Below are 21,387 nucleotides of genomic sequence, written 5' to 3' on the forward strand. Positions count from 1 at the left end.
CAACTCTGCTACTATTATCCCCATTCCATTTCCACCATAACCTCTGCCACTATGATCACCACCTTCACCATCACCACTTCCACCCTACCACCACCACCGTCACGACATCCACCTCCCCTCCATCTCTACCAATACCACTACCACCACCATCTCCATTTCCACCACTACTACCACCACCATCACTACTAGCTCAACCACCTGCACTATCTCTTCCTCGTTTACCACCTCCATCACAATATATTCACCTCCACTTTCTCAGATCCACCACTACTCTCCCATCTTCCATACCTTCACCTAAGCCAACTCGACTACCTCTATCACCACCATCACCACCTCCCATTATATCCACTACAATCTTCACCAATTCCAGAAATACCTCTGCTTCCACTATTGATACCATGAACTTCCACTTACTACTTCCTCAAGCTTCTCCATCACCACCCTCACTTCCATTTTCACCATTGTTACCACCTCTACCATCATCACTACCAGTACTATTTCTATGTAGTGCTCACCAGCATCAAAACCACCTCCACTATACCAATCACCTCCACCACCTCTATCACCACCTCTATAATCACTAACTTCAACCCCACATAACCACTGCTACCACATTAATGTATCTATAAGCTAGGACTAAGTATTTTATAACCACTACCACTATTTAATTCTCACAGAAATTCTATGAGATGTGTATTCTTATTCCAATGTTATAGATGAAAGTCAGAGAAGTTATACCACTTGCTTCAAATCACACAGATAAAAAGTATATCCAAATTTCAATCCTAGGAGTGTCTAATTCCTTGCTCCTATGTTCTACTGAATTGTGAACTATTCTCTAGGAAAAAAAAGAAAGTAAGTACAAACAGAGTTTCTTTACATACCTATAAGGACAAAACAGAACGCAGTAAGTGTTAAGAGCAGAAATAGAAGTGTGTCACTCATGAGTGTCCATGTTTTCCTCTACTCAGTACAGACTTAGCCCATGTCCAAAATAGGCTTATCAATATGAGGTATCCCTGAAGAGGAGACAAATATGTCACCAGAGAATTAAAGCTATCAAAAATAGTTGATTTTATAATAGTTAATGTCTCTCCATTTCTTTAAATGAAGATTTATTACAATTAAGCTAACAAACATTTTGAAATGGAAAGCATATTTCAGAAATAAAACATCAAAAAGTTTATGTGGGCTGATTGATACACATCTATAAGTCTACATATTGACGGTGAAAATGAATTGCTCATTTCCTTAATATGGTATTGTCTTAGTTAATATTACTTTAGAATATCTATATAAATTAGAAGAAAGGAAAGCATCATTGTTTGCTTATCCCATAATACTGAACCAAATTTAGAAATTAAAAAAGACATCATATATCTTAGCCAACAGTCTCAGGATATCCTTCTTTTTTTTTTTTTCAGGATATTTTTCAAATGATAAACCAGCTCCATAATCTATAACTTCTAAAACCCAAGCAAAAATCACTGCTTAAAGTAGTAGAAAGAATCTGAACCTCAGAATCAAGCAGGATTGGATTTTTATTACAATTTTTTTTTTTTTTTTTTTTTGCTTATTAGTTCTGCTACCTTGGGCAATTTACTTAACCCATAATTTCCCAACTGGTAGGCTGAGGCTCACTGTCATGTCACCCTTCAGCTATAGCTGTGCCAAGATATTGATGACTTTAACCATAGGGGAGAGCATTTTATCCACTCCCATGCATTCAAGTTCTTACTAAAATATGAATGATACTCAAATTTACATCTCCATTCTTGACTTCACTACTGAGGTCCAAATCCAAATTTCAAATCTGTGTCTGGATAAAGACGCATATTTAACACAGCAGCATCTCAATTCTTCCACCTTCTACTAATCTCAACAAGCCTAATTTCCTCCTGTCTCTTATCTTAATTGCATCAGCATCCCTGTTAGTTGCTCAGGAGCACAACTTCTATCCTTACTTTTCACCACATCATACACTGCATTATCATGCCACCATGGCAAATCTTGGGAATCTCCTTTTACAATACTTCAAACATCTTTATACTCCTATTGTCCTAGTTTAGTCTCACATGATTTTTCTTTGATTTATTCTATTAGCTATCTCAGTGGTCAACATGCCTTGATTCTCACTGGATCCCAATTAATTCTACAGTTTGTTTAGCATTTAACAGTTTTTAATGAATGAATCCTAAAATATAAAATTAGTTATGTGCTGTATTTGAACATCATTCTTCACTCTTCCTTATATCTACACTACTTAAAATATGACTTTGTAGCTCTTCCATCAAGAGGGAAAGGATAGCAAAATTTAAAATTTAAAAATTTAAATTAAAATTAAAAAAAAAAAAACAAGTGGGACTACATCAGACTAAGAAGCTCTTGTCCAGCAAAGAAAATAATCAACAAAATGAAAAGGCAACCCACAGAATGGGAGAAGATATTTTCAAATCAAATATCTGATAATAATAGGGGTTCGGGCAGCCCCAGTGGCTCAGCAGTCTAGCGCCGCCTTCAGCCCAGGGCCAGATCTTGGAGACCCTGGATAGAGTCCCACCATCAGGCTCCCTGCATGGAGCCTGCTTCTTCCTCTGCCTGTGTTTCTACCTCTCTCTCTCTTTGTCTCTCATGAATAAACAAATAAAATCTTCAAAAAATAATAGGGGTTTTTTAAATCCAATTAAAAAACAGACAAAAGACCTAAATAAACATTTTTCTAAGAAAGAGATACAAATGGTTAAGAGGTACCTGAAACAGTGTTCCATATCGCTAATCATTAGGTAACTGCAAATAAAAACCACAATGAAACTCACACCACACCTATAAGGGTAGCTTTTAGCAGGAAGACAAGAAATAACAAGTATTGAAGAGAATGTGGGGAAAAGGGAACCCTTGTGTACTGTTGGTGGGAATGCAAACTGGTACAGCCATTATTGAAAACAGTATGGAAGTTCCTCAAAAATCAAAAATAGTACTATATGATCCAGCAATCCCACTTCTGGGTATATATCTGGAAAGAAACAAAATCAGTATCTCAAAGAAGCATCTAAAGCAGGGACACCTGGGTGGCTCAGCAGTTGAGCAACTACCTTAGGCACAGGGCATGATCCTGGAGTTCAGGGATCAAGTCCCACATCGGGATCCCTGCATGGAGCCTGCCTCTCCCTCTGCCTATGTCTCTGCCTCTCTCTTTCTGTGTCTCTCATGAATGAATAAATAAAATCTTTAAAAATTTTAAAAAATAAAGTTCACTGCATGTTCACTACAGCATTATTCACAATAGGAAAGATACAAAAACGACCTAGTGTTTGCAAATGGATGAATGGATAAAGAAAATATGGTATGTATACACAATGGAATATTTTTACCATTTGCAAAAACATGGATGAATCTAGAGAACATTATGCTAGGTAAAATAAGCTAGATAGAGAAAAACAAATTTTATATGATCTCCTTTATGCAGAACCTTAAAAAAAAAAAGTTGAATTCATGGAAACAGACTATAGTAGTGATTATCAAAGACTGGGGATGTAAGAAGGGGGATTAGGAAGATGCTGTTTAAAGTACATAAGCCTTAAGTTATAACATGAATAATTTCTGAGGATCTAATGTATAACATGGTGACTGTAACTAGTAACATGCTATTATGTAGTTCAAATTTACTAAGAAAATAAAACCTAGGTGTTCTCATCACACACAATAAGTAACTATGTGTAGAGATGACCATATTAATTTACCTGATTGTGGTAATCATTTCACGATGCATATGTATATCAAATCATCACACTGTACACTTTTAATACATTTGTTAATAAACCCCAATAAAGCTGGGAGAAAAAAAAGAGTGAAAGGCTGTTTTGCCATCCTTTGAATAGTTTGTCTATGACTTGCTTTGGCAAAAAAGTAAAAAATAAAAATAAACACAGTGGCAAAATCATCTGTGTATAAAATCTAAGGGTAGGTATGAGGAGTCCTTACTTGTTTCTACTCTCTCTTTGGAAATCCTTTACTCTCCAAGTGAATAAACCCACACTGCCCTGCTGGAAGATAAAGGACCATGGAGAGTAGAGACAAACTTCCCCAGCTGATGCCATCTTAGACCTTCTTGCCCTCAGCCAACACAGCAGATGATCACAGATAAATTAGCAAACCCCACCAAGACCAGAAGAGCCTCCCAGCAGATCCTAGCCCAAACTTCTGACCTGCAGAATCAGAAGCTAAGTAATAGTTGATTGATGTTTTTAAGACACTAAACGTTTTTGGTCTGCTTATCAATCAACAAAACCTTACTGATACATTTACCCCTGTTGGTAGTCAGCTTGTGAGATATGTCCACAGAGTAGAAAACAGACTAATATCAGTCTGATATAAAAATACCTGACTCCTACACAAGATATGTTCTGATCTGTCTTCTAAGATTTATCTCCCATTTTTCTCCCACAGCCACTATTAGACCAACTGCTAATCTTCAATCATTTTCCATATAATTTTCTCAACTTTTACATATTTTTCTATCCTTATTAGTTTAGTATTTTTCTTTAAATTGATTCACACCTAAGCTTCCTTCTGGGCGATGCTATCAAAGCAACCAGAATTTTGATACACTAGTCACTTTTTTTGAGAATATATTAAAAATAATCTATAACTATTAAAATGAATATATAAACACTAAAATTAAAATATTTTCATCCAAGCCCTATACTACATGTTCACTAGAACGTGATAAGCATTCTACTTTCTCTCAGACTTTTTAATATGTCTATATTCTCAGATTGTGATGCAGTGTATGGCAGAGATAGTTTTTAGTTTGGTATCCAATAAGTTATTAAATGGTTCTGAATTTCGAGGGGAGTCAGAAAGAAGCTTAAGTAAAAAACAAGGAATTTGATTCATGTAGAAACTGGTACATCAGGGGTATAACAGACTAAACATTAAGGGAGATTAGAAACATTGATTGTTTCCATTCAAGAAACAATTTCATTAGGAAACAATTTCATTAATCTAGGGAAGGGCTAATGTAAAAAATAAATTAGAAAAGAGGTAAAAATAACCTAAACTGAACTGAACTGGCCAGGTGAAGGGAAACTGAGTTTTGATATTTTAAAAATGGATCAGGGAAGGGAAACATGTGGAAAACAATGATGATAATTCTATACGTTGTTGAATTAAATGAATAAAAAACATGAAGGAGGGATGCCTGTGTCAGTCAGCAGTTGAGTGTCTGCATTTGGCCCAGGGCATGATCCTAGGGTCTGGAATCAAGTACCACATCTGGGTCCTTGCAGGGAGCCTTCTTCTCCCTCTGCCTGTGTCTCTGCCTCTCTCCCTCTGTGCCTCTCATGAATAAATAAATAAAAATATTTATAAAAAGAAACATGAAGAAGGTAAAGATCATACTGAAATTTGGTTGTGATATAAATTAATTGATAAGGCTAAGGGGAACAACGGATTTAGTAGACACTGAAATGTTAGGGGTAGACAATAGTGAAAATGTTGGGTTTTATTTTAGATGTGATTTTTGCACCAGAATTTAAGCCTAGAATTTGACAAGCAAGAGGGTGGAGGAAATAGTTTTTGAGCAGCACTGATAGAGAAACTCCAAAGAGCTATAAGTAGGTAGGATGGCATACCAAGTGGTCTTGTTCTGACTTTATTTTGTCTGATTTTTTATGATTTTGAATTTCTTCTTCAGCATCTTCAACTTTTGAACCAAAGATCAGTTTTGTGTTTCATTTCATTTTTGTTTATATCTCCAATCCAGCCCAGATCTATGAGCAGGACATATATGTTTATTTGTGTAAGCTGCTGAGAATCTGAGGTTGTCTGTTATAAAGTATTATTACCACAAAATTTGACTAATATACTGCTTCTTTGAGGAAATTAACAATTGATTGAGTATTGGTATAAGAAAAAGGAGAGAGTCAGAATTTACTAGAATTTACTTTGAAATTTAGGAAATAGGTGACTGAGAATGGAAATGTCACTCCCATTATATAGTCATGTACAAGGTAAACATTTATGTCATTTTCATTTGTTCTTTATGTATAGTTTTAATTCACTTATAGTAGTAAATAAAACTGTAGTTTGGGGAGAGTTTGGAACATTTGTGAGACAAATACCCTGTTGAAAATAGGAAAACTATGGATACTTTCTTGGAAAAAAGAACAACGAAAAAACATTTCACGCATCATCTTCTCGTAAACCCTAATTTCAGAAAAGCATTTAAAAAGGTGATAAAAGAATAGGCTTTTTGTTGATATTCTCCTCTCTGGGTTTGGAACTTTCTTTACCTTTCTTTATATCATCTGACTGCAGCATTTAGATTGTGATCAGAGAAGAGTAGGTCTCCTGTATTCTGAGCAGGGCTATAAAAAGTGTCTTCATTACAGTTTGAAAGGCCTGGCCAAGATCATTGTTTGGAAGAATGAGTTAAGATATATAAAGCATTGCATCTAAAATCAGTAGTGTGTAAATAATGGCACTCATTAATTTCAACGTTTTCACTGAAAAGTATACTGGGGAATAAAGGAAATTTTGAAGTAAAAAATGCTTAAGTTGCTTTCCTCAAAAAAAAATAAAATACAGAAAATATTTTTAGTGGAAAATTTTTATTTGATACAAACTTACAGAAGTATATCTATTCTAGATTAGCAATTTTCCATTCAAGACTATCCTCTAAAAAGAAGAGCGTGTTAGCCAGTATAAAAGATGTTAAGACTCATCTCCTTAAACTTGTAATAAGACAATAGAGCCTCCCACAGAACTCCTTACAGTCTTCTAATATACATCCTTCTGGAATAAAATGTTTATTATTAGAAACACCTGAAAGGGACAGAAATGTTGAGCCAAAAAAAGGGAGGATAGTCATCTACACAAACATCTCCTGAACTATTCTAGGTTAACCCTATCTAACAAGTTTTCACTTGTTCTTTTGACCCTGAGAATCTACATGTAATCATTTTTCCTTGAAAGGTGGGAGTTACATTTGAAACAATATGAGAAATTTCTCAAAGCAGAAAAAATAAAATTGTTCTTTGCCTTAGCCTGCCACAATTACTTCATTGCTATGACATATGACATCATAGTTAGTCCTCAGATTCGGGGGTGTTTCTAATGAGCTGGAGTTGGAAGGGTCCCAGTGGAATGCAGTGAACCAAAAGGCCCACTGTTCTTTCAAATTCCAACATGATATTAGGAGGGAAAACAAAGCGCTCTTCAAGAGCCAGAGGTCAACCTGTTCAGTGGTATCAAAAGGTAGAAATAATGAAAGGGAATGGCAAGACAGTTTCAGAGCATAGCAACAGATAATTGTTACCTGTCTCTACAGTTTTATTACTTCTGCTTCATGAATAAAAGTAATGAATATATTTTCAAAATATTCTGATAACTTGGTATGCTATCACATGAGATCTCTGACATAGAACTGTATCAAAAGAAAATTATTACAATCTCTCTCTATATATCCATATATATTTCATATTTCCATATGTATATATATATCACACATATACACATATGTATAATAAATGAAAATATATTTTCAATATTAAAAACTATACATAGAGAGTAAATGAAAACAAAGATACAAATGTTTACCAAGTATATGAGTTAGGTCTTTTTCTGTTCCTGGGCACAAAGGACCCTCAGAGGGACAGCCACCTTCCCTAGAGCCCAAGTGAGCCATTAACTACATATTCCCTTCTGGGAATGTATCTAATTATTTAGCCAATTTATCACTGAGACAGTCCCCGTGGCCAACCCCAACATCAACATACCAGAGGTCACAGGAACTAATAGAAGCCTCTCCATAAGCCAAAAGTCAGAAATGGACCTGGGCATCTCATTCCTAGTCCTTCCACTGACCCCTAATGCTCAGCTAGCTTAGAGAACTTAAACAAGCTTCTTATCTTAGTAACCTCCAAACAAAAATGATGAATAATATTCAGTTTCCAAATACACTTACAAATTTCAGGACAGGTCTGTTCAACACTTACCCTTCTATCTATGAAAGGGTTCTGACAAAGGGAGGGCGGTGCTCTATATTATCTTTAAGCTTCTCAAACATACTCCATAAATATTTTCTTGGGAAAGCCCATGAAAAGACCATAATTACAGTGGGAGAGTTTAGTACAATTATATTTAAAAAAATAAAGGAGCAATAGAAATACATAACTAGGAATATGTGAGATTTGAGTAAAACAATAGCTTTGATATAATGGACCTAGATAAAGACTTTTACAGCCAACAAACATAGAATATACCTTAATTTTTTATTATGGAGAATTTCCAAACATGCATAAAAGGAGACAGAGCAATATAGTCAACTTCAATGTGCCCATTAAGCAGCTTCAATAAGTTATCAATATTACGCCAGCATAATTTTCTCTATTTTTTACCAATGACTTCTCCTATCCTCTTCACTTTTCTTCATTTTCCTTTTTTATATTATGGAGTAATAGAACACACACTTTTTAAACTCCTATGATAGATTCATTGCAAAATGTGCTCCCAGTTCTTCACATATCGATCCACACCCTTGCCCTTTCCATGTTACTTCAGTGCCCTCCCAACATAAGCAACACAGACACAGACACGCAACTTATTTTAGCCACAGTTATCATAACAGAAATAGCAAAGAATTGAAATAGTGCTTCTGCCTTCTGTCTTTGTTTCTACCATCCCCATGAGAAAATGCCTGAGCTAGCTGACAGGAGATTGAAAGTCCCAGTGATCCTAGCTGAGGCTAGCCTAAATTAGCCAACAGCCAGCCAACTTCCAGATCATCAAATAAGCCTAGCCAAAATCAGCAGAACTTTCTAGCCAACCATCCCTGGACTGTGAACAGTAAGTGCTATAATTATATGCAACTGAGGACTTATAGTTATTTCACAGCATTATTCTGACAATAGGTACCTGACACAGAACCTATGAATTATATATAAATATTATGTATTTCTGGTCAAGATCCAAAATGAGGCACACAAAAGACAAAAGCCCCCCAATCTCACCATATGCATAGAAATTAGGTAAGTAGATATAGAATATTTTTTAAGATATATTTATTTATTTATTTATTTATTTGAGAACGGGAGAGAGAGAGTGGAGGAAGAATCAGGAGAGGGAGAGAATCAAGCAGACTCCCCACCAAGCATAAAGCCTGACACTGGGCTCGATCCCAGGTCCCTGAGATCATGACCTGAGTTGAAACCAAGAGTCGGACACCTAACCAACTGAGCCACTCAGATGCCCCAGACAGATAATATTTTTAATCAATAAAAACAAATACTAGTTAGCAAATTATGCGTTAATATAAAGAGAAAGTAAGTGAAAACAAAGAGAACAAAGTAAAGGCTGACAATGCCAGCTTTTGAGCTGTGGATTGGACAGAGATGCTCATGGCCTGAATTTATCTCCAATAGGGAAATGTGGCCTCACACACCCAGAGACCAGAGTCAGGGCCACTGTGTGAATCAGAAGACTAGTGCAGGGGCTCTTGGAGCATAAACACTGGCTGAGAAAAGCAGTCATAACCACCCATGTATTTATAGTCAACTGATTTCAATAAGAGTACCATGACAACTCAGTGGAAGAAAGGAAGAGTCTTTTCAACAAATGATGCTGGACAATTGAATATTCACATGAATGAGAAACCTGGACTCTTAATTCATACCATATGTAAAAATGTACTCAAAATCGATCAAAGATCTAAATGTAAGATATAAAATTATAAAACTCATGGAAGGCAAAATTGATGTAAATCTTCATACCCTTGTATTATGCAATGGTTTCTTAGATATGACACAAAAAGCATAAGCAATCAAAAAATTAACTAGAATCTAAAAAGAAAAATAAAATAAAATAAATAAACCAGGTAAGTTGGAATTAATCAAAATTAAAAACTTTTATACCTCAAAAGACATCATCAAGAAAGTGAAAAGAGAACCTATGAAATGGGAGAAAATATTTGCCAATCATATAGCTGACAAGAGTCTAGCATGTAAAGAAAAAAGAAGTTTTACAACTCAACAAAATAGAATCCAATTTAAAAACGAGCAAAAGACTTGAATAGACATTTCTCCAAAGAACATATACAAATGACCACTAAGTATATGAAAAGATATCCAACATCATAGTCATTAGTAAAATGCAAATCAAAACCACAATGTGATATATCTTCACATCCACTAGGAGGTCTATTAATAGAAAAGAGACAATAACAACTATTATTAAGGATATGGAGAAACTGGAACCCTCATGCTTTGCTGGGGGGAATGAGTGAGGCCTCTTTGGAAAAGAGTTTGGCAGTTTCTCAAAAAGTTAAAGTTACCATATGACCCAGAAATTCTATTCCTAAGTACACACCCCAGAAAACTGAAAATATATGTTCACACAAAAGTTTATACACAAATGTTTGCAGATACTATTCATAATAGTCATGGAACATAAACAACTCAAATGTTTATATGAATAAATAAAATATGGTATATCCATACAATGAAATATTATTCTGCCATAAAAAATAATGAAGTACTGATTCATGTTACAATATGGATGAATGTTGAAAACATTATGCTAAGTCAAAGAAACCAGACCAAAAAAGGCCACATATTGTATGATTCTAATTATATGAATTGTCTAAAATAAGCAAATATACAGATATAGAAAGTAAATTTGTGGTTTCTAGGGGTTGAGGGAGTGAGGAATGGGAAGTGACTGCTAATGAGTACATGATTTCTTTTGAGGGTGATGAAAATGTTCTGGAATTAGACAGTGATAATGGTTGCACAATTCGGGGAATATAGTAAAAACTATTGGAGACTTTACTGGGGTGTGTTTTATGATACGGAATTATATTTTAATAACAGTATAATAGAGACACAAAGAGGATAGATTCAGTAGATTCACCAAAATCTAACAGGAAATCCAAGAGAATTGAGATGAAAAAGTAGAACATCAATACTCAAACAGGTGAGAACTTTCCAGATTGAAGGATTACATGAAACCTTAAATTAAAATAGTATGAAAACAACAACAACAATAACAACAGTATGCTGAGTGTGGAGCTAGATTGATAAAATAAGTCCATATATGAACTTACCTTGGTGAGAATGAAGAAAAAAATATACCCAAAACCTAAAGTTGCCAGAGAAACCATAAATTACCTAGAAAAGAATAACAAAGACACTAATTGCAGCCTCTCAACAGTTCCAACAGCTTTTAAAAAAAATAATGGAGCACTATTCTTATATTATTCAGGGAAATTACTTTCAACTGGAACTCTATATTCAGTAAAGCTGTAACTCAAAAATGAGGTTCCAGAAAATGACATTTGTATATTTTAAAGAAAAATCAGTGAATCCCCAAAAGTTAAAAATTATACAGGACACATTATTTGGCTACATTGTAGTAAATTATATGTTCATAATAAACAAAAGTTTTTCAAGGAAACTACTTCAAAACTGATTTTAAAATTCTTCTAAAACCTCTACAAGGAAATCAGAACTAAAATGCTATTTAAAATGAATGACAAGAATATAAGTGACCAAAAATAGCATTTTTAATGATCTGATATTCGATTCCTCTTAAATACTCCCCACATTATTCAATATAATTTTATGTACCTTAGATCATATCTTTTTCATTTCTACATTACTTTTTTTCTACTTATTTCTATTTTTGTTCTTTATTTCTATTCCCATTTTTCCATTTTTTCATATATTTTGTATCAACTTTCCATTCTACATTTTTTTTATTGGTGTTCAATTTACTAACATACAGAATAATACCCAGTGCCCGTCACCCATTCACTCCCACCCCCCGCCCTCCTCCCCTTCTACCACCCCTAGTTCGCTTCCCAGAGTTAGCAGTCTTTACGTTCTGTCTCCCTTTCTGATATTTCCCACACATTTCTTCTCCCTTCCCTTATTTTCCCTTTCACTATTATTTATATTCCCCAAATGAATGAGAACATATAATGTTTGTCCTTCTCCGACTGACTTACTTCACTCAGCATAATACCCTCCAGTTCCATCCACGTTGAAGCAAATGGTGGGTATTTGTCATTTCTAATAGCTGAGTAATATTCCATTGTATACATAAACCACATCTTCTTTATCCATTCATCTTTCGTTGGACACCGAGGCTCCTTCCACAGTTTGGCTATCGTGGACATTGCTGCTAGAAACATCGGGGTGCAGGTGTCCCAGGCGTTTCACTTGCATCTGTATCTTTGGGGTAAATCCCCAACAGTGCAATTGCTGGGTCGTAGGGCAGGTCTATTTTTAACTGTTTGAGGAACCTCCACACAGTTTTCCAGAGTGGCTGCACCAGTTCACATTCCCACCAACAGTGTAAGAGGGTTCCCTTTTCTCCGCATCCTCTCCAACATTTGTTGTTTCCTGCCTTGTTAATTTTCCCCATTCTCACTGGTGTGAGGTGGTATCTCATTGTGGTTTTGATTTGTATTTCCCTGATGGCAAGTGATGCAGAGCATTTTCTCATATGCATGTTGGCCATGTCTATGTCTTCCTCTGTGAGATTTCTGTTCATGTCTTTTGCCCATTTCATGATTGGATTGTTTGTTTCTTTGGTGTTGAGTTTAATAAGTTCTTTATAGATCTTGGAAACTAGCCCTTTATCTGATATGTCATTTGCAAGTATCTTCTCCCATTCTGTAGGTTGTCTTTGAGTTTTGTTGACTGTATCCTTTGCCCCAGAACACCAGCTAGACGGACAACTTCCAGGAGAAGCCAAGGGACTTAAAGTACACAGAATCAGAAGATACTCCCCGGTGGTTCTTTTTTTGTTTGTTTGTTTTTGTTTTTGATTTTATTTTGTTTTGCTTTTTGATTTGTTTCCTTCCCCCACCCCCTTTTTTTTCTCCTTTCTTTTTCTTTCTCTTTTTCTTTTTTTTTTTTTTTTCGTTTTTTTTTTTCTTTTTCTTCCCTTTTTTTTTTCTCTTTCTCTTTTCTTTCCTTCTTTCTCTCCTCTCTTTTTCTCTTTTTCCCAATACAACTTGCTTTTGGCCACTCTGCACTGAGCAAAATGACTAGAAGGAAAACCTCACCTCAAAAGAAAGAATCAGAAACAGTCCTCTCTCCCACAGAGTTACAAAATCTGGATTACAATTCAATGTCAGAAAGCCAATTCAGAAGCACTATTATACAGCTACTGGTGGCTCTAGAAAAAAGTATAAAGGACTCAAGAGACTTCATGACTGCAGAATTTAGAGCTAATCAGGCAGAAATTAAAAATCAATTGAATGAGATGCAATCCAAACTAGAAGTCCTAACGACGAGGGTTAACGAGGTGGAAGAACGAGTGAGTGACCTAGAAGACAAGTTGATAGCAAAGAGGGAAACTGAGGAAAAAAGAGACAAACAATTAAAAGACCATGAAGATAGATTAAGGGAAATAAACGACAGCCTGAGGAAGAAAAACCTACGTTTAATTGGGGTTCCCGAGGGCGCCGAAAGGGACAGAGGGCCAGAATATGTATTTGAACAAATTCTAGCTGAAAACTTTCCTAATCTGGGAAGGGAAACAGGCATTCAGATCCAGGAAATAGAGAGATCCCCCCCCTAAAATCAATAAAAACCGTTCAACACCTCGACATTTAATTGTGAAGCTTGCAAATTCCAAAGATAAGGAGAAGATCCTTAAAGCAGCAAGAGACAAGAAATCCCTGACTTTTATGGGGAGGAGTATTAGGGTCACAGCAGACCTCTCCACAGAGACCTGGCAGGCCAGAAAGGGCTGGCAGGATATATTCAGGGTCCTAAATGAGAAGAACATGCAACCAAGAATACTTTATCCAGCAAGGCTCTCATTCAAAATGGAAGGAGAGATAAAGAGCTTCCAAGACAGGCAGCAACTAAAAGAATATGTGACCTCCAAACCAGCTCTGCAAGAAATTTTAAGGGGGACTCTTAAAATTCCCCTTTAAGAAGAAGTTCAGTGGAACAGTCCACAAAAACAAAGACTGAATAGATATCATGATGACATTCTACATTTCTATTTCTATCATACATTTCTCTTCTCTATTCCTATTTCTATCCTGCATTTCTATTTCTCTATGTATTAGTTGTATAACGCCATACACCGATGATATAAATAAGGAAAATGTAATTTATTTACAATACCTCATGTCTCCTATTCTCCTGCTAGTATTTGATATCCCTGCTATTATTGTGATTTAGTTCCTTTTTTGATTTTCCTAAATGCCCCCACCCCTTATCTTACTGAGGTTCTCTCCTGCTGGAATGAACCTTAGTTCATTCCAAGGCTTGTTATGTTTACACTCTGGTCCCCGTTGAGTTTCCTGCAGTTTATTCTGTTCTGGCTACCTACTTCTTCCACCCCCTAGAGCCAGGCCACTGTGCACATTCACACTCTGAACGTCAGACTGCTGCTTCTCTGCTCAAATCCCTACCTAGGCTGCCCCTTGCCTTGGGGCTGTCATCACCACTGCTCTATGAGTGCTACCAGTGTTGGCCTCCCACTGCATTTGCTCTCTGAGTTCTCATCTTCCATGGGGGATTTTGAACAGTTATGATGATTTTATGTTCCCAGCACTGTCCTTCACAGTTATGTGTATCTTGCCAAGATGGATGCTTCAGGGTTGATTACAATGCTGGTTCTGTGACCAAGATCCCTCTTTTCATCCTCAGATTAATTAATGGATCTAGCTAATTTTGTCACAATTAGGGAAAAATTATCTCTACCACAGCTTCTACAGGGCTAAGAAAAGAATCATGTATCAGGTGACGTCTGATTCTTTTAAAAATGTAAGCAGGGCAGCCCGGGTGGCTCAGCTGTTTAGCACCACCTTCAGCCCAGGGCGTGATCCTGGAGACCCGGGATCGAGTCCCACATCGGGCTCCCTGCGTGGAGCCTGCTTCTGCCTCTGCCTCTGTCTCTGCCTCTCTCTGTCTCTCATGAATAAATAAATAAAATCTTAAAAAAATAAAATAAAATAAAAAAATAAAAATGTCAACAGATGAAAATAGCTGATGTAATGATTGTGCATCCTGTTTATGAAAATTAATCAAGCTATATATTTATGATTTATAGACTTTTCTATATATAAGGTAGTAAAATATTTTAATAAGTAGTTTTGAAGTATGCTATAATTTTTAAAATTTAAAAATAGGAAATAAAAAAATAAAAAATAAAAATAAGAACTAAAACAGAATTAAAAGTTAAAAAAAAAAACAAATGAAAAAGTTAACTACAGAGAGAAAATGTTAAGAGGATTTCTGCTTGGGGTGGGAAGTATGAGGACTCTATAATTTTCTTTATTCTACCTTTCTGAATTTTCTAGATTTTCAGTAATTAGAAAATATTGCTTTATGTTTACATTATACATATATTATACATATGTGTGTGTGTGTGTATATATATACACACTATCTTTATATCTCCTAAATCATCTCTAGTAATCTCTCTTCTCTTTGAATAGCATTTCTGAGCAGAATACTTATGCATAATAATATGAGAGTAGAGATAAGAAGGATCTTAAACACATAATCCACTGATACATCCTTACCTATGCCCCATTTTTCTCTTGTCCTCCCCACTATTACTATTTTTTTTCTTCTTTATCTGAATCTTCATCACTGTTTTCAATGTACCCGTGTTTCACCATTTTCTTAAAATGAACTTTTTAACCCTATCTCCTGTACTATTTCAAAAATTCCTTATTTTAGTCATTCAGTAAATCTTTAAAATAAAAGATATCAGAAAAAAAGCTTTTAAAAGTTTTCATAACAGCTAAATGAAGCTCTTAAATAAAAGATGTCTTCAGGTTAATTACAATAATGAACTGGAACTCTCTGAACAAGGAAAAGTCTCAAAACATTTTTCATTTTGATCCAGCCTTAATATTTTGCTTTTATCAGATATCAACTTTGAGATAAACCTTTTAGAAGCTGGTCCATTGTTTACAACTAACCCAGAACAGTTTTAAACAATTCCCCTTTATCTGATGGAATGAAGATTGTCAGAGATGAGCCCCAGCTGGGGCCCAAATTAGAGTAATTAAGAAGCAAAAAGCCAAAGTACTTTCCTATAATGTGTTTATTTTATTAGAAGATTAAACAGTATTACTGGTACAGAATTTGTCATACTTATAGAAACAGAGAGAGAGAGAGAGAGAGCATTGCTTAAGTGCTGTGTGTAGCAGATATGAAAGTTAGAACCCTAGAAAACAAGACTGGGTCATCAAATAGTAATATATATGTGGGAAAAAAATGTATTTTTACTTTTATGATAAGAATGAAGGCACTACCAAATAAGGAAATGGCTCATTAAAACTAACATGAACCTTTTCTGTCATGTTTGTAAAATTCAATAAAAAATTAGAATTAAAGAAATCCCACAACACTCATTGTTTACATCAGTATCTCCTTACTCAACATGCATGCAATATTATGTAAAGAAACAGTTAGGTACTAAAATTTAGCCATTCCACCCTTGGATTTATTTCAAACACTTTTCATGACTATGGCCAATTTTTTTTCTCACTAAGTTTTTTGTTTTAATTCCAGTACGGTTAACATACAGTGTTATATTAGTTTCAATTGTACAAATAGTGATTCAACAATTCTATACATTTCTCAGTGCTCATCATGATAAGTGTACTCTTCATTCACCTCCACCTATTTCACCCATCCCCCTGCCCACCTCCCCTCTAGTAAACCATCAGTTTGTTCTCTAATTAAGAGCCTGCTTCTTGGTTTGTTTCCTTTTCCTTTTTTTCACTTGTTTTTTAAATTCCACATTTGAATAAAATCATATGCTATTTGTCTTTCTCTGATTGACTTATTTCACTTAACATTTTACTCATTAGCTCCATTCCTGTCATTGCAAATGGGAAAATTTCATTCTTTTTTATAGCTGAATCATATTCCAGTGTGTGTGTGTGTGTGTGTGTGTGTGTGTGTGTGTGTGTATCACATCTTCTTCATCCATTCATCTGTTGATAGATACTTGGACTGCTTCCATATTTTGCTATTGCAAATAATGCTACAATAAACATACTGGTTCATATATCCTTTGGAATTTATATTTTTGTATTCTTTGGGTAAAAATACCCAGTAGTGTGATTGTGGATCACTTTTTCTGGAAGTTCCATACTGCTTTCTACAGTGGCTGTACCAACTTGTGTCCCAACCAAAAATGCAGTTTCTTTTTTCTTCACATTGTAGCTAACACTTGTTTCCTGTGGTTTTGATTTTAGCCATTCTGATAGGCAAAATATGATATTTCATTGTAGTTTTATTTGCATTTCTCTTATGATGAGTGATGTTGAGCATCTTCTTATGTGTCTGTTGGCCATCTGTATGTCTTCTTTGGATAAATGTCTGTTCATGTCTTCTGCCCATTTTTATTTTTTATTTTATTTTTTTAAAGATTTTATTTACTTATTCATGAGAGAGAGAGAGAGAGAGAGGCAGATACACAGGCAGAGGGAAGAAGCAGGGCTCCATGCAGGGAGCCCGATGTGGGACTCGATCCCTGGATTCCAGGATCATGCCCTGGGCCAAAGGCAGGCACTAAACCACTGAGCAACCCAGGGATCCCCTTCTGCCCATTTTTAATTGGATTATTTGCTTTTTGGGTGTTGAGTTGTATCAGTTTTTAATATATTTTGGATACTAACTCTGTATCAAGTATATCATTTGCAAATATCTTCTTTCATTCTGTAGGTCACCTTTAATTTTGTTGATTTCCTTCACTGTGCAGAAGCTTTTTGTTTTGATATAATCCTAGCAGTTTCTTTTTGTTTTTGCTTTTCTTCGTCAGGGAACTATTTAGAAAAAAGTTGCTATGGCTGATGTCAGAGAAATTACTAGGATTTTTATGGTTTCAGGTCTCATGTTTAAGTTTTTAGCCCATTTTGAATCTATTTTTGTGTATGGTGTAAGTCCAGTTTCATTCTTTTGCATCCAGCAGTCCAGTTTTCCCAAAACCATTTGTTGAAGAAACTTTTTCCCATTTGATATTCTTTCCTGTTTTGTCAAAGATTAATCGACTATATCTCATTGTGGTTTTGATTTGTATTTCCCTGATGGCAAGTGATGCAGAGCATTTTCTCCTGTTCATGTTGGCCATGTCTATGTCTTCCTCTGTGAGATTTCTGTTCATGTCTTTTGCCCATTTCATGATTGGATTGTTTGTTTCTTTGGTGTTGAGTTTAATAAGTTCTTTATAGATCTTGGAAACTAGCCCTTTATCTGATATGTCGTTTGCAAATATCTTCTCCCATTCTGTAGGTTGTCTTTTAGTTTTGTTGACTGTATCCTTTGCTGTGCAAAAGCTTCTTATCTTGATGAAGTCCCAATAGTTCTTTTGCCTTTATGGATGTATCTTGCAAGAAGTTACTGTGGCTGAGTTCAAAAAGGGTGTTGCCTGTGTTCTCCTCTAGGATTTTGATGGACTCTTGTCTCACATTTAGATCTTTCATCCATTTTGAGTTTATCTTTGTGTATGGTGAAAGAGAGTGGTCTAGTTTCATTCTTCTGCATGTGGATGCCCAATTTTCCCAGCACCATTTACTGAAGAGACTGTCTTTTTTTCCAATGCATAGTCTTTCCTCCTTTATCGAATATTAGTTGACCATAAAGTTCAGGGTTCACTTCTGGGTTCTCTATTCTGTTCCATTGATCTATGTGTCTGTTTTTGTGCCAGTACCACACTGTCTTGATGACCACAGCTTTGTAGTACAACCTGAAATCTGGCATTGTGATGCCCGCAGCTATGGTTTCCTTTTTTAAAATTCCCCTGGCTATTCAGGGTCTTTTCTGATTCCACACAAATCTTCAAATCTTTTGTTCTGACTCACTGAAGAAAGTCCATGGTATTTTGATAGGGATTGCATTAAACGTGTAAATTGCCCTGGGTAACATTGACATTTTCACAATATTAATTCTGCCAATCCATGAGCATGGAATATTTTTCCATCTCTTTGTGTCTTCCTCAATTTCTTTCAGAAGTTTTCTATAGTTTTTAGGGTATAGATCCTTTACCTTTTTGGTTAGGTTTATTCCTAGGTATCTTATGAGAATGGGGAAAATTAACAAGGCAGGAAACCACAAATGTTGGAGAGGATGCGGAGAAAAGGGAACCCTCTTACACTGTTGGTGGGAACGTGAAATGGTGCAGCCACTCAGGAAAACTGTGTGGAGGTTCCTCAAAGAGTTAAAAATAGACCTGCCCTACAACCCAGCAATTGCACTGCTGGGGATTTACCCCAAAGATACAGATGCAGTGAAACGCCGGGACACCTGACCCTGATGTTTCTAGCAGCAATGTCCACAACAGCCAAACTGTGGAAGGAGCCTTAGTGTCCATCGAAAGATGAATGGATAAAGAAGCTGTGGTCTATGTATACAATGGAATATTCCTCAGCGATTAGAAACGACAAATACCCACCATTTGCTTCAACGTGGATGGAACTGGAGGTTATTGTGCTGAGTGAAGTAAGTCAATCGGAGAAGGACAAACATTGTATGTTCTCATTCATTTGGGGAATATAAATAATAGTGAAAGGGAATATAAGGGAAGGGAGAAGAAATGGGTGGGAAATATAAGAAAGGGAAACAGAATATAAAGACTCCTAACTCTGGGAAACGAACTAGGGGTGGTGGAAGGGGAGGAGAGTGGGGGGTGGGGGTGAATGGGTGATGGGCACTGAGGGGGGCACTTGATGGGATGAGCACTGGGTGTTATTCTGTATGTTGGTAAATTGAACACCAATAAAAAATACATTTATTAAAAAAAGATTAATCGACTATATAAATTGTGGGCTTATTTCTGGAGTTTCTGTTCTGTTCTATTGTTCTATGTGTCTATTTTTGTGGCAGTACCATACTGTTTTGATTACTACCGCTTTGTAATATAACTTGAAGTCTGGAATTGTAATGACTCTGGCTTTGCTTTTTCTTTTCATGATTGCTTTCAGTATTCAGGGTCTTCCAAATTTTAGAATTGTTTGTCTGGTTCTGTGAAAATGCTGTTGGTATTTTGAAAATGTGGTCAATTGTTAATGCAATGTGAGCTCCTTAACAATAGAAGCCCTCTCTATCCTTTGTGCATTTTTCATAACTTCCACAATCCCTTATAAAGAGTAGAAACCTTGCAAAAAAAATCTATCAAATAACTTTTAAATAAACTCTTTTCTGTACCATTGGTGAGTGTAAGTGATGACATTACTTTTCATAGATTCTTTGTTAATGCTGTATTGTATGGATTAAGTAAAACTAATTGGTCCTGGTGATGCAGATACTGATAATCATTAGAAAGAGAACCTGATTTCAAAATAGATACTGGCTGGGAAAACAGTTTACATTATTAATTTGCATAGGAGTAATATAGACTTTTTCTTAACAAAATTACAAGACAGTTAAAGCACACTCAAAAATTTACAAACCTCCTTGGTATTTTTATTAACTTATTGAATACAAACATCTTTGAGAGATAAGCACTATTACTTTTTGTTAGGGTGCCTATCTTGTATCACATATTCTTGATAGTAAAGTAATCCTTCTAATGGAAACAAACATATCATTAGAGAAATCATCCATTCCCCCCTTTTCACCTCTATTCCCACTCCCTGAAGGCAGTATCATCATTTCTAATTCTAATCCTAAAAATTCCCCACATAAATATCTAAAAAATATGCTTATGCCACTATTTCTTTATGCCATCAGTTAACTTCATGATGCAAATAATGAGAATGTGGCTTATTTAGAGTATCTCTTATCTCTCCCTTTGTCCTAATTGTTTGATATGTACATAGTTATTATTGCAGCTGATACTACTATTGCTCTTATTTATTTCTGCTTTTGGAGGAGACTCTAGAGAAAACAAAAGAAGAATAGGACAGAACAGGAGAAAAGAAAACCATAGTGTAGGAAAAGAAAGGAATAACTATTTGATGCCAAGAAGATGAAGGAATTGTTGTCTTAAAGTTTCCATATTTCCTTTAAATTTGGAGATGCAATCAGGACATGTGGGTATGGTCAGTAGCTTGAAGAGCATTCAACTTTTATTAAGCATTTACTAAGGGGGTTGTGATAGACCTTTCTAGCCTTGATTAAGGATTTGGAGGAAACTTGGAGAAAATTGCAAGCTGGTGATTGAAAGATAGGGTTGACTTAGGAAAGTGAAGCAATGGAGAAAGGGAGAAACGCATTCCAAGTAAAAAAAAAAAAATAAAAAAGCTTAAATAAAGGCTTAAGGTATAGGGAAGTTATGAGTAAAGAAGCTTCAGATGGTAGATGCAACTGGAGAGATGGTCAGGGGTCAGGCTAGGAGAAGTCTTTCACAGTGTGCTATGCATCTAGAAATATATGTTTATGAAGTGAGGCCACTGAAGAATGA

Source organism: Canis lupus, chromosome 24 (genome assembly GCF_011100685.1).
Source record: "Canis lupus familiaris isolate Mischka breed German Shepherd chromosome 24, alternate assembly UU_Cfam_GSD_1.0, whole genome shotgun sequence".
Taxonomy (NCBI): domain Eukaryota; kingdom Metazoa; phylum Chordata; class Mammalia; order Carnivora; family Canidae; genus Canis; species Canis lupus.